A 24383-nucleotide genomic window follows, 5' to 3' on the forward strand; every position below is an offset into this window, starting at 1 on the left:
CAGAGACCAGTGTGTGTCCTCTACAGAGACCAGTGTGTGTCCTCTAGAGAGACCAGTGTGTGTCCTCTACAGAGACCAGTGTGTGTCCTCTAGAGAGACCAGTGTGTGTCCTCTAGACCAGTGTGTGTCCTCTAGACCAGTGTGTGTCCTCTAGACCAGTGTGTGTCCTCTAGACCAGTGTGTGTCCTCTAGACCAGTGTGTGTCCTCTACAGAGACCAGTGTGTGTCCTCTACAGAGACCAGTGTGTGTCCTCTAGACCAGTGTGTGTCCTCTAGACCAGTGTGTGTCCTCTAGACCAGTGTGTGTCCTCTACAGAGACCAGTGTGTGTCCTCTACAGAGACCAGTGTGTGTCCTCTACAGAGACCAGACCAGTGTGTGTCCTCTACAGAGACCAGTGTGTGTCCTCTACAGAGACCAGTGTGTGTCCTCTACAGAGACCAGTGTGTGTCCTCTACAGAGACCAGTGTGTGTCCTCTACAGAGACCAGTGTGTGTCCTCTACAGAGACCAGTGTGTGGCCTCTAGAGAGACCAGTGTGTGTCCTCTAGAGAGACCAGTGTGTGTCCTCTACAGAGACCAGTGTGTGTCCTCTACAGAGACCAGTGTGTGTCCTCTACAGAGACCAGTGTGTGTCCTCTACAGAGACCAGTGTGTGTCCTCTAGACCAGTGTGTGTCCTCTAGACCAGTGTGTGTCCTCTACAGAGACCAGTGTGTGTCCTCTACAGAGACCAGTGTGTGTCCTCTACAGAGACCAGTGTGTGTCCTCTAGACCAGTGTGTGTCCTCTAGACCAGTGTGTGTCCTCTACAGAGACCAGTGTGTGTCCTCTACAGAGACCAGTGTGTGTCCTCTACAGAGACCAGTGTGTGTCCTCTAGACCAGTGTGTGTCCTCTACAGAGACCAGTGTGTGTCCTCTAGACCAGTGTGTGTCCTCTAGACCAGTGTGTGTCCTCTACAGAGACCAGTGTGTGTCCTCTAGAGAGACCAGTGGATTATTATTTAACATCACGATTGCACTTGTTTCTTTTCTTCCATTCACCATTTTTAGCTCTTCTTTTTAGCCCTATGTATTTGTCCATCTTGTTTTTAACACATACTAAATAAGTGTATGTTATGTATTAACCGTTTCCATTAACTGTTTTTAAATTGCTGTTATGCTGTGATGGACATCTGAATCTCCCCTCGGGGATAAATAAAGGGTTTCAATTCAATTCAATTAGATTCAATTAGATTAGATTATATTCAAATGTATTGTCATCATACAGCACAAGCAGAGTAAACAGAAAATAAGTTTGGCATCCAGCCAGAGTCAGTGCACTCAGGTGCCATAGTAATATACAGCGTGTCGGGCCCAGGGGTTCACAACATAGTAATATACAGCGTGTCGGCCCAGGGGTTCACAACACAGTAATATACAGCGTGTCGGCCCAGGGGTTCACAACATAGTAATATACAGCGTGTCGGGCCCAGGGGTTCACAACACAGTAATATACAGCGTGTCGGCCCAGGGGCTCACAACATAGTAATATACAGCGTGTCGGCCCAGGGGCTCACAACATAGTAATATACAGTGTGTCGGCCCAGGGGTTCACAACATAGTAATATACAGCGTGTCGGCCCAGGGGTTCACAACATAGTAATATACAGCGTGTCGGGCCAGGGGTTCACAACATAGTAATATACAGCGTGTCGACCCAGGGGTTCACAACATAGTAATATACAGCGTGTCGGGCCAGGGGTTCACAACATAGTAATATACTGTACAGCGTGTCGGCCCAGGGGTTCACAACATAGTAATATACAGCGTGTCGGGCCAGGGGTTCACAACATAGTAATATACAGCGTGTCGGCCCAGGGGCTCACAACATAGTAATATACAGTGTGTCGGGCCCAGGGGCTCACAACATAGTAATATACAGCGTGTCGGGCCCAGGGGTTCACAACATAGTAATATACAGCGTGTCGGCCCAGGGGTTCACAACATAGTAATATACAGTGTGTCGGCCAGGGGTTCACAACATAGTAATATACAGCGTGTCGGCCCAGGGGTTCACAACATAGTAATATACAGCGTGTCGGGCCCAGGGGTTCACAACATAGTAATATACAGCGTGTCGGGCCCAGGGGTTCACAACATAGTAATATACAGCGTGTCGGGCCCAGGGGTTCACAACATAGTAATATACAGCGTGTCGGCCCAGGAGTTCACAACATAGTAATATACAGCGTGTCGGCCCAGGGGTTCACAACATAGTAATATACAGCGTGTCGGGCCAGGGGTTCACAACATAGTAATATACAGCGTGTCGGGCCCAGGGGTTCACATAGTAATATACAGCGTGTCGGGCCCAGGGGTTCACAACATAGTAATATACAGTGTGTCGGCCCAGGGGTTCACAACATAGTAATATACAGCGTGTCGGCCCAGGGGTTCACAACATAGTAATATACAGCGTGTCGGCCCAGGGGTTCACAACATAGTAATATACAGCGTGTCGGCCCAGGGGTTCACAACATAGTAATATACAGTGTGTCGGCCCAGGGGTTCACAACATAGTAATATACAGCGTGTCGGCCCAGGGGTTCACAACATAGTAATATACAGCGTGTCGGCCCAGGGGTTCACAACATAGTAATATACAGCGTGTCGGCCCAGGGGTTCACAACATAGTAATATACAGTGTGTCGGCCCAGGGGTTCACAACATAGTAATATACAGTGTGTCGGCCCAGGGGTTCACAACATAGTAATATACAGCGTGTCGGGCCAGGGGTTCACAACATAGTAATATACAGCGTGTCGGGCCAGGGGTTCACAACATAGTAATATACAGCGTGTCGGCCCAGGGGTTCACAACATAGTAATATACAGCGTGTCGGCCCAGGGGTTCACAACATAGTAATATACAGCGTGTCGGGCCCAGGGGTTCACAACATAGTAATATACAGTGTGTCGGGCCAGGGGCTCACAACATAGTAATATACAGCGTGTCGGGCCAGGGGTTCACAACATAGTAATATACAGCGTGTCGGGCCCAGGGGTTCACAACATAGTAATATACAGTGTGTCGGCCCAGGGGCTCACAACATAGTAATATACAGCGTGTCGGCCCAGGGGTTCACAACATAGTAATATACAGCGTGTCGGCCCAGGGGTTCACAACATAGTAATATACAGCGTGTCGGGCCAGGGGTTCACAACATAGTAATATACAGCGTGTCGGCCCAGGGGTTCACAACATAGTAATATACAGCGTGTCGGCCCAGGGGTTCACAACATAGTAATATACAGCGTGTCGGCCCAGGGGTTCACAACATAGTAATATACAGCGTGTCGGCCCAGGGGCTCACAACATAGTAATATACAGCGTGTTGGGCCAGGGGTTCACAACATAGTAATATACAGCGTGTCGGCCCAGGGGTTCACAACATAGTAATATACTGTACAGCGTGTCGGCCCAGGGGTTCACAACATAGTAATATACAGCGTGTCAGGCCAGGGGCTCACAACATAGTAATATACAGCGTGTCGGCCCAGGGGCTCACAACATAGTAATATACAGCGTGTCGGCCCAGGGGTTCACAACATAGTAATATACTGTACAGCGTGTCGGCCCAGGGGTTCACAACATAGTAATATACAGCGTGTCAGGCCAGGGGCTCACAACATAGTAATATACAGCGTGTCGGCCCAGGGGTTCACAACATAGTAATATACAGCGTGTCGGGCCAGGGGTTCACAACATAGTAATATACAGCGTGTCGGGCCCAGGGGTTCACAACATAGTAATATACAGCGTGTTGGGCCAGGGGTTCACAACATAGTAATATACAGTGTGTCGGCCCAGGGGTTCACAACATAGTAATATACAGCGTGTCGGCCCAGGGGTTCACAACATAGTAATATACAGCGTGTCGGGCCAGGGGTTCACAACATAGTAATATACAGCGTGTCGGCCCAGGGGTTCACAACATAGTAATATACAGCGTGTCGGCCCAGGGGTTCACAACATAGTAATATACAGCGTGTCGGCCCAGGGGTTCACAACATAGTAATATACAGCGTGTCGGGCCCAGGGGTTCACAACATAGTAATATACAGCGTGTCGGGCCAGGGGTTCTGTTAAGGATTTCTCACTCTGTGCCTTTAACTGCACTTTCAATACCAGTACCCAATAACAACAAGACACAATGTAATAACAGCTTATACTGTCTGCAGAACAGGAGTGTGTCTCTGGTCAGAGCACACTGAGGTACTTCCCGTTTCACAACCAGCTTTATTGAGTGCGAAAGGACAGGGAACAAAGAGGACATCATGTGTTCATCAGGCAACATACAATTAATCATCTGAGACATGGCGCCCCCCATTGACCCTCTCAGTATATACACATGTCTTCACATTCAGTGGAAAGTGCTATTACAGCGGCTTTTGTTTAAGGAACTGGTTTACATAACTGGCCCCTTACAGAGAGGTCCAGTGGGACTTCCTGCTTTAGCTCAGAGGAAGAAAGCAGAAGCGTGTGTCTGTCAACATTGAGACACACATTCTGACTTTTAGAGACCTTATCAAACTTTATCAAAACTTAATGTATTCAGACATTTGTTGATAATAACAGATAGATCTAGTAATAACTCTAACAGGTTCACAACATAGTAATATACAGCGTGTCGGGCCCAGGGGTTCACAACATAGTAATATACAGCGTGTCGGCCCAGGGGTTCACAACATAGTAATATACAGCGTGTCGGCCCAGGGGTTCACAACATAGTAATATACAGCGTGTCAGACCCAGGGGTTCACAACATAGTAATATACAGCGTGTCGGGCCCAGGGGTTCACAACATAGTAATATACAGCGTGTTGGGCCCAGGGGTTCACAACATAGTAATATACAGCGTGTCGGCCCAGGGGTTCACAACATAGTAATATACAGCGTGTCGGCCCAGGGGTTCACAACATAGTAATATACAGCATGTCGGCCCAGGGGTTCACAACATAGTAATATACAGCGTGTCAGACCCAGGGGTTCACAACATAGTAATATACAGCGTGTCGGCCCAGGGGTTCACAACATAGTAATATACAGCGTGTCGGGCCCAGGGGTTCACAACATAGTAATATACAGCGTGTCGGCCCAGGGGCTCACAACATAGTAATATACAGCGTGTCGGGCCCAGGGGTTCACAACATAGTAATATACAGCGTGTCGGGCCAGGGGTTCACAACATAGTAATATACAGTGTGTCGGCCCAGGGGTTCACAACATAGTAATATACAGCGTGTCGGCCCAGGGGTTCACAACATAGTAATATACAGCGTGTCGGCCCAGGGGTTCACAACATAGTAATATACAGCGTGTCGGCCCAGGGGTTCACAACATAGTAATATACAGTGTGTCGGCCCAGGGGTTCACAACATAGTAATATACAGTGTGTCGGCCCAGGGGTTCACAACATAGTAATATACAGCGTGTCGGGCCCAGGGGTTCACAACATAGTAATATACAGCGTGTCGGGCCAGGGGCTCACAACATAGTAATATACAGCGTGTCGGGCCCAGGGGTTCACAACATAGTAATATACAGCGTGTCGGCCCAGGGGTTCACAACATAGTAATATACAGCGTGTCGGGCCCAGGGGTTCACAACATAGTAATATACAGCGTGTCGGGCCCAGGGGTTCACAACATAGTAATATACAGCGTGTCGGCCCAGGGGCTCACAACATAGTAATATACAGTGTGTCGGCCCAGGGGTTCACAACATAGTAATATACAGCGTGTCGGCCCAGGGGTTCACAACATAGTAATATACAGCGTGTCGGCCCAGGGGTTCACAACATAGTAATATACAGCGTGTCAGGCCCAGGGGTTCACAACATAGTAATATACAGCGTGTCGGCCCAGGGGTTCACAACATAGTAATATACAGCGTGTCGGCCCAGGGGTTCACAACATAGTAATATACAGTGTGTCGGCCCAGGGGTTCACAACATAGTAATATACAGCGTGTCGGGCCAGGGGTTCACAACATAGTAATATACAGTGTGTCGGGCCCAGGGGTTCACAACATAGTAATATACAGCGTGTCGGCCCAGGGGTTCACAACATAGTAATATACAGCGTGTCGGCCCAGGGGTTCACAACATAGTAATATACAGTGTGTCGGCCCAGGGGTTCACAACATAGTAATATACAGCGTGTCGGCCCAGGGGCTCACAACATAGTAATATACAGCGTGTCGGGCCAGGGGTTCACAACATAGTAATATACAGCGTGTCGGCCCAGGGGTTCACAACATAGTAATATACAGTGTGTCGGCCCAGGGGTTCACAACATAGTAATATACAGTGTGTCGGCCCAGGGGTTCACAACATAGTAATATACAGCGTGTCGGCCCAGGGGTTCACATAGTAATATACAGCGTGTCGGCCCAGGGGTTCACAACATAGTAATATACAGCGTGTCGGGCCAGGGGTTCACAACATAGTAATATACAGCGTGTCGGGCCAGGGGCTCACAACATAGTAATATACAGCGTGTCGGGCCCAGGGGTTCACAACATAGTAATATACAGCGTGTCGGCCCAGGGGTTCACAACATAGTAATATACAGCGTGTCGGCCCAGGGGTTCACAACATAGTAATATACAGCGTGTCGGGCCCAGGGGTTCACAACATAGTAATATACAGCGTGTCGGCCCAGGGGTTCACAACATAGTAATATACAGCGTGTCGGGCCCAGGGGTTCACAACATAGTAATATACAGCGTGTCGGCCCAGGGGTTCACAACATAGTAATATACAGTGTGTCGGGCCAGGGGTTCACAACATAGTAATATACAGTGTGTCGGGCCCAGGGGTTCACAACATAGTAATATACAGTGTGTCGGCCCAGGGGTTCACAACATAGTAATATACAGCGTGTCGGCCCAGGGGTTCACAACATAGTAATATACAGCGTGTCGGGCCAGGGGTTCACAACATAGTAATATACAGCGTGTCGGGCCAGGGGTTCACAACATAGTAATATACAGCGTGTCGGCCCAGGGGTTCACAACATAGTAATATACAGCGTGTCGGCCCAGGGGCTCACAACATAGTAATATACAGCGTGTCGGTCCAGGGGTTCACAACATAGTAATATACAGCGTGTCGGCCCAGGGGCTCACAACATAGTAATATACAGCGTGTCGGGCCAGGGGTTCACAACATAGTAATATACAGTGTGTCGGCCCAGGGGTTCACAACATAGTAATATACAGCGTGTCGGCCCAGGGGTTCACAACATAGTAATATACAGCGTGTCGGGCCCAGGGGTTCACAACATAGTAATATACAGTGTGTCGGCCCAGGGGTTCACAACATAGTAATATACAGTGTGTCAGCCCAGGGGTTCACAACATAGTAACATACAGCGTGTCGGCCCAGGGGTTCACAACATAGTAATATAAAGCGTGTCGGGCCAGGGGTTCACAACATAGTAATATACAGCGTGTCGGCCCAGGGGTTCACAACATAGTAATATACAGCGTGTCGGCCCAGGGGTTCACAACATAGTAATATACAGCGTGTCGGGCCAGGGGTTCACAACATAGTAATATACAGCGTGTCGGCCCAGGGGTTCACAACATAGTAATATACAGCGTGTCGGCCCAGGGGTTCACACCATAGTAATATACAGCATGTCGGGCCAGGGGCTCACAACATAGTAATATACAGCGTGTCGACCCAGGGGTTCACAACATAGTAATATACAGTGTGTCGGGCCCAGGGGTTCACAACATAGTAATATACAGCATGTCGGGCCAGGGGTTCACAACATAGTAATATACAGCGTGTCGGCCCAGGGGTTCACAACATAGTAATATACAGCGTGTCGGCCCAGGGGTTCACAACATAGTAATATACAACGTGTCGGGCCAGGGGTTCACAACACAGTAATATACAGCGTGTCGGCCCAGGGGTTCACAACATAGTAATATACAGCGTGTCGGCCCAGGGGTTCACAACATAGTAATATACAGTGTGTCGGGCCCAGGGGTTCACAACATAGTAATATACAGCGTGTCGGCCCAGGGGTTCACAACATAGTAATATACAGCATGTCGGCCCAGGGGTTCACAACACAGTAATATACAGCGTGTCGGCCCAGGGGTTCACAACATAGTAATATACAGCGTGTCGGCCCAGGGGTTCACAACATAGTAATATACAGCGTGTCGGCCCAGGGGTTCACAACATAGTAATATACAGCGTGTCGGCCCAGGGGTTCACAACATAGTAATATACAGCGTGTCGGCCCAGGGGTTCACAACATAGTAATATACAGCGTGTCGGGCCCAGGGGTTCACAACACAGTAATATACAGCGTGTCAGGCCAGGGGTTCAAAACATAGTAATATACAGCGTGTCGGGCCAGGGGTTCACAACATAGTAATATACAGCGTGTCGGCCCAGGGGTTCACAACATAGTAATATACAGCGTGTCGGCCCAGGGGTTCACAACATAGTAATATACAGCGTGTCGGCCCAGGGGTTCACAACATAGTAATATACAGCGTGTCGGCCCAGGGGTTCACAACATAGTAATATACAGCGTGTCGGCCCAGGGGTTCACAACATAGTAATATACAGCGTGTCGGCCCAGGGGTTCACAACATAGTAATATACAGCGTGTCGGCCCAGGGGTTCACAACATAGTAATATACAGCGTGTCGGGCCAGGGGTTCACAACATAGTAATATACAGTGTGTCGGCCCAGGGGTTCACAACATAGTAATATACAGCGTGTCGGCCCAGGGGCTCACAACATAGTAATATACAGCGTGTCGGCCCAGGGGTTCACAACATAGTAATATACAGCGTGTCGGGCCCAGGGGTTCACAACATAGTAATATACAGCATGTCGGCCCAGGGGTTCACAACATAGTAATATACAGCGTGTCGGGCCCAGGGGTTCACAACATAGTAATATACAGCGTGTCGGGCCCAGGGGTTCACAACATAGTAATATACAGCGTGTCGGCCCAGGGGTTCACAACATAGTAATATACAGCGTGTCAGGCCAGGGGTTCAAAACATAGTAATATACAGCGTGTCGGGCCCAGGGGTTCACAACATAGTAATATACAGTGTGTCTGGCCCAGGGGTTCACAACATAGTAATATACAGAGTGTCGGGCCCAGGGGTTCACAACATAGTAATATACAGTGTGTCTGGCCCAGGGGTTCACAACATAGTAATATACAGTGTGTCTGGCCCAGGGGTTCACAACATAGTAATATACAGCGTGTCGGCCCAGGGGTTCACAACATAGTAATATACAGCGTGTCGGCCCAGGGGTTCACAACATAGTAATATACAGAGTGTCGGGCCCAGGGGTTCACAACATAGTAATATACAGTGTGTCTGGCCCAGGGGTTCACAACATAGTAATATACAGTGTGTCGGCCCAGGGGTTCACAACATAGTAATATACAGCGTGTCGGCCCAGGGGTTCACAACATAGTAATATACAGCGTGTCAGGCCCAGGGGTTCACAACATAGTAATATACAGCGTGTCGGCCCAGGGGTTCACAACATAGTAATATACAGCGTGTCGGCCCAGGGGTTCACAACATAGTAATATACAGCGTGTCGGGCCAGGGGTTCACAACATAGTAATATACAGCGTGTCGGCCCAGGGGTTCACAACATAGTAATATACAGCGTGTCGGCCCAGGGGTTCACAACATAGTAATATACAGTGTGTCGGCCCAGGGGTTCACAACATAGTAATATACAGCGTGTCGGCCCAGGGGTTCACAACATAGTAATATACAGTGTGTCGGCCCAGGGGTTCACAACATAGTAATATACAGCGTGTCGGGCCCAGGGGTTCACAACATAGTAATATACAGCGTGTCGGGCCAGGGGTTCACAACATAGTAATATACAGCGTGTCGGCCCAGGGGTTCACAACATAGTAATATACAGTGTGTCGGCCCAGGGGTTCACAACATAGTAATATACAGCGTGTCGGGCCCAGGGGTTCACAACATAGTAATATACAGCGTGTCGGCCCAGGGGTTCACAACATAGTAATATACAGCGTGTCGGGCCAGGGGTTCACAACATAGTAATATACAGTGTGTCGGCCCAGGGGTTCACAACATAGTAATATACAGCGTGTCGGCCCAGGGGTTCACAACATAGTAATATACAGCGTGTCGGCCCAGGGGTTCACAACATAGTAATATATAGCGTGTCGGGCCAGGGGTTCACAACATAGTAATATACAGCGTGTCGGGCCAGGGGTTCACAACATAGTAATATACAGCGTGTCGGGCCAGGGGTTCACAACATAGTAATATACAGCGTGTCGGCCCAGGGGTTCACAACATAGTAATATACAGCGTGTCGGCCCAGGGGTTCACAACATAGTAATATATAGCGTGTCGGGCCAGGGGTTCACAACATAGTAATATACAGCGTGTCGGGCCAGGGGTTCACAACATAGTAATATACAGTGTGTCGGCCCAGGGGTTCACAACATAGTAATATACAGCGTGTCGGGCCAGGGGTTCACAACATAGTAATATACAGCGTGTCGGCCCAGGGGTTCACAACATAGTAATATACAGTGTGTCGGCCCAGGGGTTCACAACATAGTAATATACAGCGTGTCGGGCCAGGGGTTCACAACATAGTAATATACAGCGTGTCGGCCCAGGGGTTCACAACATAGTAATATACAGCGTGTCGGGCCAGGGGTTCACAACATAGTAATATACAGCGTGTCGGCCCAGGGGTTCACAACATAGTAATATACAGCGTGTCGGGCCAGGGGTTCACAACATAGTAAGATACAGCGTGTCGGCCCAGGGGTTCACAACATAGTAATATACAGCGTGTCGGCCCAGGGGTTCACAACATAGTAATATACAGTGTGTCGGCCCAGGGGTTCACAACATAGTAATATACAGCGTGTCGGGCCAGGGGTTCACATAGTAATATACAGCGTGTCGGGCCCAGGGGTTCACAACATAGTAATATACAGCGTGTCGGCCCAGGGGTTCACAACATAGTAATATACAGTGTGTCGGGCCCAGGGGTTCACAACATAGTAATATACTGTACAGCGTGTCGGGCCCAGGGGCTCACAACATAGTAATATACAGCGTGTCGGCCCAGGGGTTCACAACATAGTAATATACAGCGTGTCGGCCCAGGGGTTCACAACATAGTAATATACTGTACAGCGTGTCGGGCCAGGGGTTCACAACATAGTAATATACAGCGTGTCGGCCCAGGGGTTCACAACATAGTAATATACAGCGTGTCAGACCCAGGGGTTCACAACATAGTAATATACAGCGTGTCGGGCCAGGGGTTCACAACATAGTAATATACAGCGTGTCGGCCCAGGGGCTCACAACATAGTAATATACAGCGTGTCGGCCCAGGGGTTCACAACATAGTAATATACAGCGTGTCGGGCCCAGGGGTTCACAACATAGTAATATACAGCGTGTCGGCCCAGGGGCTCACAACATAGTAATATACAGCGTGTCGGGCCAGGGGTTCACAACATAGTAATATACAGCGTGTCGGGCCAGGGGTTCACAACATAGTAATATACAGCGTGTCGGGCCCAGGGGTTCACAACATAGTAATATACAGTGTGTCGGCCCAGGGGTTCACAACATAGTAATATACAGCGTGTCGGGCCAGGGGTTCACAACATAGTAATATACAGCGTGTCGGCCCAGGGGTTCACAACATAGTAATATACAGCGTGTCGGGCCAGGGGTTCACAACACAGTAATATACAGCGTGTCGGGCCAGGGGTTCACAACATAGTAATATACAGTGTGTCGGCCCAGGGGTTCACAACATAGTAATATACAGCGTGTCGGGCCAGGGGTTCACAACACAGTAATATACAGCGTGTCGGGCCAGGGGTTCACAACATAGTAATATACAGCGTGTCGGCCCAGGGGTTCACAACATAGTAATATACAGCGTGTCGGGCCCAGGGGTTCACAACATAGTAATATACAGTGTGTCGGCCCAGGGGTTCACAACATAGTAATATACAGCGTGTCGGGCCAGGGGTTCACAACATAGTAATATACAGCGTGTCGGGCCAGGGGTTCACAACATAGTAATATACAGCGTGTCGGCCCAGGGGTTCACAACATAGTAATATACAGCGTGTCGGCCCAGGGGTTCACAACATAGTAATATACAGAGTGTCGGGCCAGGGGTTCACAACATAGTAATATACAGCGTGTCGGCCCAGGGGTTCACAACATAGTAATATACAGTGTGTCGGGCCAGGGGTTCACAACACAGTAATATACAGCGTGTCGGGCCCAGGGGTTCACAACATAGTAATATACAGCGTGTCGGCCCAGGGGTTCACAACATAGTAATATACAGCGTGTCGGGCCAGGGGTTCACAAGTTCAACATAGTAATATACAGTGTGTCGACCCAGGGGTTCACAACATAGTAATATACAGTGTGTCGACCCAGGGGTTCACAACATAGTAATATACAGCGTGTCGGCCCAGGGGTTCACAACATAGTAATATACAGCGTGTCGGCCCAGGGGTTCACAACATAGTAATATACAGTGTGTCGGCCCAGGGGTTCACAACATAGTAATATACAGCGTGTCGGCCCAGGGGTTCACAACATAGTAATATACAGTGTGTCGGCCCAGGGGTTCACAACATAGTAATATACAGCGTGTCGCCCCAGGGGTTCACAACATAGTAATATACAGCGTGTCGGCCCAGGGGTTCACAACATAGTAATATACAGCGTGTCGGCCCAGGGGTTCACAACATAGTAATATACAGCGTGTCGGGCCAGGGGTTCACAACATAGTAATATACAGCGTGTCGGCCCAGGGGTTCACAACATAGTAATATACAGCGTGTCGGCCCAGGGGTTCACAACATAGTAATATACAGTGTGTCGGGCCAGGGGTTCACAACATAGTAATATACTGTACAGCGTGTCGGGCCCAGGGGCTCACAACATAGTAATATACAGCGTGTCGGCCCAGGGGTTCACAACATAGTAATATACAGCGTGTCGGCCCAGGGGTTCACAACATAGTAATATACAGTGTGTCGGGCCAGGGGTTCACAACATAGTAATATACTGTACAGCGTGTCGGGCCAGGGGTTCACAACATAGTAATATACAGCGTGTCGGCCCAGGGGTTCACAACATAGTAATATACAGCGTGTCGGCCCAGGGGTTCACAACATAGTAATATACAGCGTGTCGGCCCAGGGGTTCACAACATAGTAATATACTGTACAGCGTGTCGGCCCAGGGGTTCACAACATAGTAATATACTGTACAGCGTGTCGGCCCAGGGGTTCACAACATAGTAATATACAGCGTGTCGGCCCAGGGGTTCACAACATAGTAATATACAGCGTGTCGGCCCAGGGGTTCACAACATAGTAATATACAGCGTGTCGGCCCAGGGGTTCACAACATAGTAATATACTGTACAGCGTGTCGGCCCAGGGGTTCACAACATAGTAATATACTGTACAGCGTGTCGGCCCAGGGGTTCACAACATAGTAATATACTGTACAGCGTGTCGGCCCAGGGGTTCACAACATAGTAATATACAGCGTGTCGGCCCAGGGGTTCACAACATAGTAATATACAGCGTGTCGGCCCAGGGGTTCACAACATAGTAATATACAGCGTGTCGGCCCAGGGGTTCACAACATAGTAATATACAGCGTGTCGGGCCAGGGGTTCACAACATAGTAATATACAGCGTGTCGGGCCAGGGGTTCACAACATAGTAATATACAGCGTGTCGGGCCAGGGGTTCACAACATAGTAATATACAGCGTGTCGGCCCAGGGGTTCACAACATAGTAATATACAGCGTGTCGGGCCAGGGGTTCACAACATAGTAATATACAGCGTGTCGGCCCAGTGGTTCACAACATAGTAATATACAGCGTGTCGGCCCAGGGGTTCACAACATAGTAATATACAGCGTGTCGGCCCAGGGGTTCACAACATAGTAATATACAGCGTGTCGGGCCAAGGGGCTCACAACATAGTAATATACAGCGTGTCGGCCCAGGGGTTCACAACATAGTAACATACAGCGTGTCGGGCAAGGGGCTCACAACATAGTAATATACAGCGTGTCGGCCCAGGGGTTCACAACATAGTAACATACAGCGTGTCGGGCCAGGGGCTCACAACATAGTAATATACAGTGTGTCGGGCCAGGGGTTCACAACATAGTAATATACAGCGTGTCGGGCCAGGGGTTCACAACATAGTAATATACAGTGTGTCGGCCCAGGGGTTCACAACATAGTAATATACAGCGTGTCTGCCCAGGGGTTTACAACATAGTAATATACAGCGTGTCGGCCCAGGGGTTCACAACATAGTAATATACAGCGTGTCGGGCCAGGGGCTCACAACATAGTAATATACAGCGTGTCGGGCCCAGGGGTTCACAACATAGTAATATACAGCGTGTCGGCCCAGGGGTTCACAACATAGTAATATACAGCGTGTCGGCCCAGGGGCTCACAACATAGTAATATACAGCGTGTCGGGCCAGGGGTTCACAACATAGTAATATACAGCGTGTCGGCCCAGGGGTTCACAACATAGTAATATACAGCGTGTCGGCCCAGGGGTTCACAACATAGTAATATACAGTGTGTCGGCCCAGGGGTTCACAACATAGTAATATACAGCGTGTCGGCCCAGGGGTTCACAACATAGTAATATACAGCGTGTCGGCCCAGGGGTTCACAACATAGTAATATACAGTGTGTCGGGCCAGGGGCTCACAACACAGTAATATACAGCGTGTCGGGCCAGGGGTTCACAACATAGTAATATACAGCGTGTCGGCCCAGGGGTTCACAACATAGTAATATACAGCGTGTCGGCCCAGGGGTTCACAACATAGTAATATACAGCGTGTCGGCCCAGGGGTTCACATAGTAATATACAGCGTGTCGGCCCAGGGGTTCACAACATAGTAATATACAGCGTGTCGGCCCAGGGGTTCACAACATAGTAATATACAGCGTGTCGGGCCAGGGGTTCACAACATAGTAATATACAGCGTGTCGGGCCCAGGGGTTCACAACATAGTAATATACAGCGTGTCGGCCCAGGGGTTCACAACATAGTAATATACAGCGTGTCGGCCCAGGGGTTCACAACATAGTAATATACAGCGTGTCGGCCCAGGGGTTCACAACATAGTAATATACAGCGTGTCGGGCCAGGGGTTCACAACATAGTAATATACAGCGTGTCGGGCCCAGGGGTTCACAACATAGTAATATACAGCGTGTCGGCCCAGGGGCTCACAACATAGTAATATACAGCGTGTCGGCCCAGGGGTTCACAACATAGTAATATACAGCGTGTCGGGCCAGGGGTTCACAACATAGTAATATATAGCGTGTCGGGCCCAGGGGTTCACAACATAGTAATATACAGCGTGTCGGCCCAGGGGTTCACAACATAGTAATATACAGCGTGTCGGCCCAGGGGTTCACAACATAGTAATATACAGTGTGTCGGGCCAGGGGTTCACAACATAGTAATATACAGCGTGTCGGCCCAGGGGTTCACAACATAGTAATATACAGCGTGTCGGGCCCAGGGGTTCACAACATAGTAATATACAGCGTGTCGGGCCCAGGGGTTCACAACATAGTAATATACAGCGTGTCGGCCCAGGGGTTCACAACATAGTAATATACAGCGTGTCGGCCCAGGGGTTCACAACATAGTAATATACAGCGTGTCGGCCCAGGGGTTCACAACATAGTAATATACAGTGTGTCGGCCCAGGGGTTCACAACATAGTAATATACAGCGTGTCGGCCCAGGGGCTCACAACATAGTAATATACAGCGTGTCGGGCCAGGGGCTCACAACATAGTAATATACAGCGTGTCGGGCCCAGGGGTTCACAACATAGTAATATACAGAGTGTCGGCCCAGGGGTTCACAACATAGTAATATACAGCGTGTCGGGCCAGGGGTTCACAACATAGTAATATACAGCGTGTCGGGCCAGGGGCTCACAACATAGTAATATACAGTGTGTCGGGCCAGGGGTTCACAACATAGTAATATACAGCGTGTCGGCCCAGGGGTTCACAACATAGTAATATACAGCGTGTCGGGCCGAGGGGTTCACAACATAGTAATATACAGTGTGTCGGGCCAGGGGTTCACAACATAGTAATATACAGCGTGTCGGCCCAGGGGTTCACACCTTGTGATCACTATCTGATCGGATCAGACTTGGATTTTGGGTCGTTTAGTTGAAAACCAAAAAACAGGATTAGGATCACTTTGATATCCGATCAGATCAGGAAATAAAATCCAAGCTTTAATCTGGATAACATTTTCAAAGCGGGTAGTTCAAACCGACAACTCAGGATTGGGATCAGTTTGATCCAAAAAAAATTGATCATCTTGATCCCACCAGAGGGGTGGATTTCCAGTGGATTACCAGAGCAAAATGTAATATACAATTTATTAAAAAATATGTTTCAATATAAATAAGATGGCAAAGTTTGTTAACTGAAATAATACAGAATTGTTAGCCTTCATGGCAAATACATTTTTTTTTAAATGTTTTGGTCACATTTGTGGTGGCCTATTTAGTTTTCAACCAAATGTTGATGACAAATGTTTATGCTCATAAAAATCACAACAAAGATTGTCAATCACAAATGTAATATGATTATAGAAAAAAATCTTCAACAAAATAAAAAGTCCATCATCCGTCATCACCTTCAGCAAACTGAAACCTAACTTAGAATTCAGCTCCTCAAAGCACGCCTGGACGATCAGGTGCCTTTGAATGAATGTTTTTTTGTTGTTACCCTAGTGGGGGTATTTCTTTTTATTACAATTCTATTATGATTTTTATGTCCTTTATGTATTTAACAATATAATTAGACATTATATATGTCTCTGCAATGTGGTCCACTCCTTGTCTTCCTTTTATTTATTTTTTTATATCCACTAGATGGAGATCGGTAGGATTAAAGCACTGATATTCAGGATCTAGTAATCTTGAAGTCTGAATCTGGATCAGGGTGATCCTACCCTGGATTGCTTTGAAATACCGGGACAAAATCTGTCCGAGTTGTCTGATCCTGGATCACAAAAAATGGGATTTAAAAATCTGATAGAATCAGATAGGGATTAAACGTTTTGAACTCCTGGGCCTTGGTGATTAAACTGTGTAAATATACAAATGAGTAGTACTGAGTAATAGTGCTAATCAGATATGTATGTATGTACAGAGTTGTAGTATTAATATGTACAGTGATACAGGTATAAAGACACTATGGTAAAGGGGGAAGCGGACGGCTGACCAAGTGGACAGCTGACTCGACATAACGTTACCGTTTCCAATGTCAAGTCGAGTTCATTCATACTACACTAGTACACGTATGATTAATCCAATAATGAACACATATATATATCTTGTCATTTTAAACAATTCGTTCATCCATTATGCAATACCTGCAGCGAAATTAACACGCTGTGTTGAGAGAGCGAGAGAGCGAGAGCGAGAGAGAGAGAGAGGAGGGAGAGGGAGGGAGGGAGGGGGTGGGGGAGAGGGAGGGAGAGAGAGAGAGGGAGGTGGGGCTTACTGTGTGGTGGAGAGACAGGGAGGGGGGGGGGAGGGAGGGAGAGAGAGGAGAGAGAGAGGGAGGTGGGGCTTACTGTGTGTGGAGAGAGAGAGAGAGGAGAGAGAGAGAGGGAGGGAGGGGGGGAGGGAGAGAGAGAGGAGGGGGGGAGGGAGGGAGAGATTAACTAACTCACTTGTTTAGTTGAAACGTGGTCCAGGTCGCGTGTAGCTTATTGCCAGCGGAAGAGTGCAAGAATGCTTCCGCATTCATCACCGACGCCCATGTGACCGCGGCAGCGCGAGAGAGCGGCAGTACGGAAATAGGCTGTCTATTGCCATTCTCTAAGACAAACTCTAACCTTAACCAGCTCCTTAACAGCGCCTAAACTTAACCCTTCTAACCTTAACCAACTCCGAAACAATGCCTAACCTTAACCTTAACCATGCCTAACCTTAACCTTAACCATAGAAAGAATATTGCCATTCTCTAAGACAAACTCTAACCTTAACCAGCTCCTTAACAGCGCCTAAACTTAACCCTTCTAACCTTAACCAACTCCGAAACAATGCCTAACCTTAACCTTAACCATGCCTAACCTTAACCGGCGAAAGAATACATGTTAAAAAAAAAAAAAAAATTGAAGGGATTCGAACTAGTCACCAACGGACCGCAGGACCGCAGCGCTGCCAGGTGAGCTTCGAATGAAAATCATCTGGGATTACGGCTACATAATGCCGCAAGCTCTGCCGCAAGCTCTGCGGCTGCCGCGCCTGCCGCAGGGCGTGTCGCAGCCAATCAAAAAAAAAAAAAGTGTCCAGAAAAAGAGTGTAAATACATTTGACGTAGAAACTGTACATTGGGGGAGGTTGGGTGGGTGGGGGAGGGTGGGTGGGTGGGGCTGTACATTGGAGGTGGGGGGGGGGGGGTACTGTACACAGTACATTGGAATACTGACAAAGCCATACTTGGTCATTTACTGTACAACTGGGTTAGGACATTTGTAGGGGCCAGTTTCGAATTGCAGTCTCCCGTAGGTGTTCTTTGAGAGTGTTTTTGAAAGTGGGTAGTGATTCACATTCCTTTACAGCTTTGGGTAGGGCATTCCACATTGATGTGGCATAATTGCAAAACGTGTTTAGTCCCTTGTTTGAGCCGAATCTGGGTTTAACATGATTTGTGGAGCTCCCTCTGGTGTTGTGATCGTGGTATTCACTGTCCTTTGGGAAGTATTTTGACATGTACATGGGTACCTTGGTCGCGTAGTGTATCTTGTAGACCAGGCCCATTGCAAGTTGCTGTACTCTGTCGTCTACTCTAAGCCATCCTAGGTTGTCAAAGTGGGCAGGGGTGAGGTGGGTTCTAGGAGTAAGGTCAAGCAGTAGTCTGACCAGTTTGTTTTGAGATGTTTGTAATTTTGTTTTTAGCGCCTTTGAGGTGCTTTGATACCATGAGGTGCACGCATAGTCGTAGTACCCTTGAATGAGTGCTCCTGCCAGAGTCTTCAGGGTATTCTTGTTTACCAGAGAGGAGATCCGGTACAAGAATCGAGTTCGTTGGTTGACTTTTTTTTATTACATTGGATGCCATTTTGTCACAGGAAAGATTAGCCTCTAGGATGGAACCCAGGTAGGTAATTTCATCTTTCCTTGTGACAATATTGTCACCCACTGTAACCGAGAAGCCATCGGTCTTGCTGAGTTTGTTATTTGAACCGAAGAGAATGGACTCTGTTTTGCCCATGTGTAATGATAGTTTGTTGTCGGTGAGCCATATGCAGACTTTGCCTAGTTCTGAGCTGAGGGCTTTTTCAACCTATAACTTGTTCTCGTCAGAGACCAGCAGGGCTGAGTCGTCCGCAAACAGGAACAAGTTGCAGTCACAAGCTGACGACATGTCATTTGCATAAATTAGGAATAGTAGCGGTCCTAGTATGCTTCCTTGTGGAACACCACAGTTCACTGTGAGGGGGGGGATAGGGTACCGTTTATCTCCACCATCTGTTCTCTCCCCTCCAGGTAGGATTGTATCCAGCTCACTGATAAGCTATCAAAACCAATTGCTTTTAGCTTGTCAATCAGAATGGTGTGATTGACAGTGTCGAAGGGCTTTTGTAGGTCCAGCATGACCATGCCGCAGTATTTGCCCGCTTCCACCTCTTGTTTGATGTGGTCGTTCAAATAGAAAAGGCATGTGTCAGTGGAGTGGGATGTTCTGAAGCCAGATTGGAATTCGTAGATTCGATTTTTTTACGCAAGGTACTTTTCGATCTGTTCGTATACTATTTTTTCCATGACTTTCGAGATGGATGTAAGGATAGAAACAGGGCGGTAGTTGCTTGGGTCTAATTTGCTGCCCTTTTTGTGCAGGGGTGTTACTCTCGCAATTTTGAAGTCCTTGGGGACGTGTCCCTGTTTTATGGAGAGGTTTATCATGTGTGTGATGACTGGGGTGATGGCGGCTGCTGAGTCTCTGAGGAATTTGGAGGGGATGTTGTCATGGCCAGTGGCCTTGTTCGGTTGGAGGGCGCTCAGTTTTTTTAGTACCTCATCTGTAGTTACTATTTCCAGTTTTAAGTCGTCTTTGTGGACGCCTAGGTTCTTGTAGTATGCTACTATGTGTTCTACCCCATACTGCCCTGAATGGGAGGGTAGTTTGTTTACCAGTGTTGTGGCTATGTTTGTGAAGAAAGTGTTTAAGTAATTGGCTACATCCAGCTGGTCTGTGATGAGCGTGTTGTCCGTCTTTATGTTTATGTTTGAGAACCTGGTTACGTTTTTTACTGCAGCCTAGTTGATTGTTGAGTAATTTCCAAAGTTCACGTGGTTTATTTTTGTTTTCCTCAGTTTTGTCATTGATGACATTTTTTTTTAGCAGTTTTGATCATGGAGTTTACGTCATTTCTTAGTCTGTTTCTTTCTAGTTTGAGTTCAGTCACATGGTCTTGGAGTTCACTGCTCGTGCTTTTGGTAAGCTTTGACTGACTTTTACGAAACTCAGAGCATTTTTTGTCTCTGGCTTTCATAGCGGTCAGTATTTCAGTGTGCATCCATGGCTCAGTGCGATTTTTTACCCTGGTGGTTCTTAGGGGGGCCATGTTGTTTAGTATTGATGAAAATTTGGTTTTGAAGCCAAGCCAGGTTTCTTCAACCAGTGTACCATTGAGTTCATCTGACCAGTCCAGACTCTTCAGTTCAAGGTTAAAGGCCTCGCTAGAGTAGGTTTTGAGGTCTCTAGATGTGCCTGTTTTGCGACAGCCAGCCTTTTGCTTTAGCTTTTTGCGGGTACAGAATATCATATAATGATCACTTAACCCGCATGCTATAACCCCTTTATTGGAGATCTTGGACTTGTCAGAGGTCAGGATGAGGTCAATGGTAGTCTGAGTTGATTCACATACCCTTGTGGGTTGGGTGATTAGCTGGCTGAGGCCGTGCAGATCACAAAACCTATTGAAGGATTTGAAGACGGGTGCATCTTTTTGTTGCATATCCGTGTTCCAATCCCCAATAAGAATCTTTTCAGCATCCTCAGCTCCAGCTAAGGACACATCCAGAGTATCATAAAAGCCAGTTTGATCTGGCGGTCTGTAGATTGTGCCGACTAGAACAGATTTAGCCCTTTCAAATAGAATTTCTACCCATACGGTTTCAATTGTCTCATGATGAAGGTCAGTACGGTTAATGAAATTGGTGTCCTTATGAATGTACATACAAACACCACCTCCATACTCGTTTCTGTCATTACGGACAATAGAATAGTTCTCCAACTCTATTTCAGGGTATGTTACAGATGAGTCAAGTTTAGTTTCAGTAAAGCATATTATGTCTACCTTACCGCTAATAAACAGGTTTCTTATTTCCTCCAGCTTATGTTTTATGCTGTTTACATTCAGGTGAAAAATGTGTAGTCCGTTTTTATTTGCTGTGGTATAGATGTCGTCAAGTTCCAGGTAAATTTCTTCGTCTGTGAGGAGGGGGGGGGGGGGCTCTGTGTAGTCCGGGTGGGTGATCCTTTGCTCAGGGTCGTTGTCCCGTGATGAGGGGGGGGGCTGTCCGTATTGTTGTCCGTCTGTGTCTGGTGCTGCTGTGGGGGAGGGGGGGGGCTTTGTTGTTGTCTCCGTGAAGTCTGTGTGTTGGTGTGTGGGGAGGGGGGGGTCCTTTGTCCTGTGTCTTCTCTGGCGGCATCCCTTTGTCCTGGGCTGGTAAACATAGCCAGCCTGGCTAGGTTGGCTAATTTAGCAGGCGATTTGACCGTGGGGTAAGGGTTGTCGGTTGGATTTCTTGCCATGATTTGCACCGGTGTTGTAATCTCTGGTTCATCCCGCCTCGTTCTGGTCCCTCGGGCATTCCGTTGTAGTTGCGCTGGTGATCCAGTAGTGGGCGGTGGAGGGTTGTTGACGTTGGATGATGAGTTGGTCGCAACGGTGGTCGTCGCTGTTTGCGTCTGTAGTCCGAGTTGTCTCGCTTGGTACCGAGTGATAACTGGACCTGGGTTCAGCGGAATGTCTCCCGAAAGAAGCAGGTATAAGAAGATCATCGATCTTCTATCAAACCTGCCGGACGGGGGTAAACTCTTTCGTCCCGGATTCGACGTTAACACACAGTGTATTGCTGCAGTCCCCATGGCTGGATGTTTTCTCTCCGAGCCATTTAGAAGGTAAAAGTCGCAATGTGACTCTTTTTTACCTTATCCACTCCTGTCTGGTGGTGTTTCCATGTTGAATTAAGGTACTGGTCCGTAATCCAAAGTAGGGTGAGTAGAAAGTGTATAGTAAACCTTGTTGATTTACTTTGACGCCGTTGTTGGGAGCTGAGAATAATGCGACTGTCCTTGTCGAAAGCCGGGAGATCAGGTCCACTGTCCCACAGTCACAGACTGTTGTTTCCGCGTCGAACAGCCTGCAAACTACCTGGCGTTCTATCGCCATGCTCTAAGACAAACTCTAACCTTAACCAACTTTGAAAGAGTGCCAAAGCTTAACCGTCGAAAGAACTTGCCGTCACGCTCTAAGATACTCTAACCTTAACCAACTTCGAAGAGTGGCTACAGTGTAGAAACTGACGTCGGTCAATCAGAGAGCGTCTCCGAGAAATGCGGCTACGGAAAGTATAGACGCTGCTTGCTTAGATGATATAGATCGCTTGAAAACGTGCCCGGCTTCCATCATAATATATCATATTTCAACGCACAGTGCGTTACGCACTGATTGGCTGCGACGGATACAGCGATGAAACCAGTGCACGCCCACTGTAAGCGATATTGCGTATAGCCCGAGAGAAATGCGGCTACGGAAAGTATAGACGCGGTATGATTCTCTATCAGACAGTCACTTCCTGTTAATGAAAACAATTATTTATATTTGATATATTAACGTTATATTGTGCATTGGAAACACAAAACATACTTAAAATGAGTAAATATTATTCATTTTAAACATGTTTATTTTATGTCTAGGACTCTTACAAAAATAATATAAAAATAAAAATTCTTCTTCTTCTTCTTTTAACCAGGGAGGGCGGCGCTCTAGCGCCCACTATCGGCCGCCCGCCACTGCCACCACCACAGGACAGACAAGACAGACAAGACTCACAGGACAGTGTTGTATGGTGGGGGGGGGGGGGGGGGGGGGAGCTGTATTTGCTCTTGGTGTGTCGGGTCTGTTTTGATTGAGCCATGGCAGTCTTTACATATCTAACGGCTCATATGTTGTCCATTTCGACCAGCGTCTGTCGTATGTCTCGGCCTTCATTCTCAGCAGGAATGTCATTTTTTCCATATCACTTATCTCCTCCACTATTCCCCTCCATGTCTCTTTGTCTGGAGCGGCTTCTTTGAGCCAGCTCCGTGTGATGGCCTTCTTACCAGCTGTTATCATGATTTTGAACAGGTACAAGTCTTCATTGTGTATGGTCATCTCTGTGATCAAACCCAGGTATATCAACTGGGGTTCCATGGAATTCATAGCTAAGAATTCTGTACATTTCCTGTGTAACACTCTTCCAAAATGGTTGCACTTTATCACATAGCCAAAATATGTGAGTGGTTGGCATTCATCTGTCCACACTGTCTCCAGCAGGGTTGTTGCCCTTTTAATTGTTTACTCTTAATTTGCGGTGTGATAAAAAATCTCATCACATTTTTCCAACCGAATTATCTCCATCCTCTAGAGCTAGTGGATGAGTGTTGTGTCTCACATATAGAATGCCAATCATCCTCCGTCAAGATTATACTCAGTTCACTTTCCCATTTCTTCTTCACATTATATAAATCACAGTTGTTGCGAGCTTGTAAACTTTTGTACATTTCCGATACTATTTTCACTGGAGTTCGCGTATATGCCATCTCCATCATTCCCACCACCCCGTTACCACCTACTGATATCCTATTCTTGACTTCTGTACCATAGAAGTGTCGCAGCTGTAGATATCTAAACAAATTGTCATTTCCCAAGTCAAATGTTAAATTGCTCAAAAGACATGAAGTTATGGTTCTCTAAAAGTGTACATATGGCGGTTATACCTCTCTCTCTCCAACCGTCAAAAGTGGCATCCAGTGTTCCCGGGCTGTTCCCTGTCACCCCCCCCCCCCCCCTCCCCTCCCTGCACCTGTTGCTCGAGTTTTCTCAAGTCTCTCAATTGTAATTGATCATATTTCATTTGCCTATACTTATTCAAGTGTGCAGTCTTTGAGATTAGGTATCCCCTAATAATTG

Source organism: Notolepis coatsorum (assembly GCF_963971535.1).
Source record: "Notolepis coatsorum genome assembly, chromosome: 15".
Classification (NCBI taxonomy): domain Eukaryota; kingdom Metazoa; phylum Chordata; class Actinopteri; order Aulopiformes; family Paralepididae; genus Notolepis; species Notolepis coatsorum.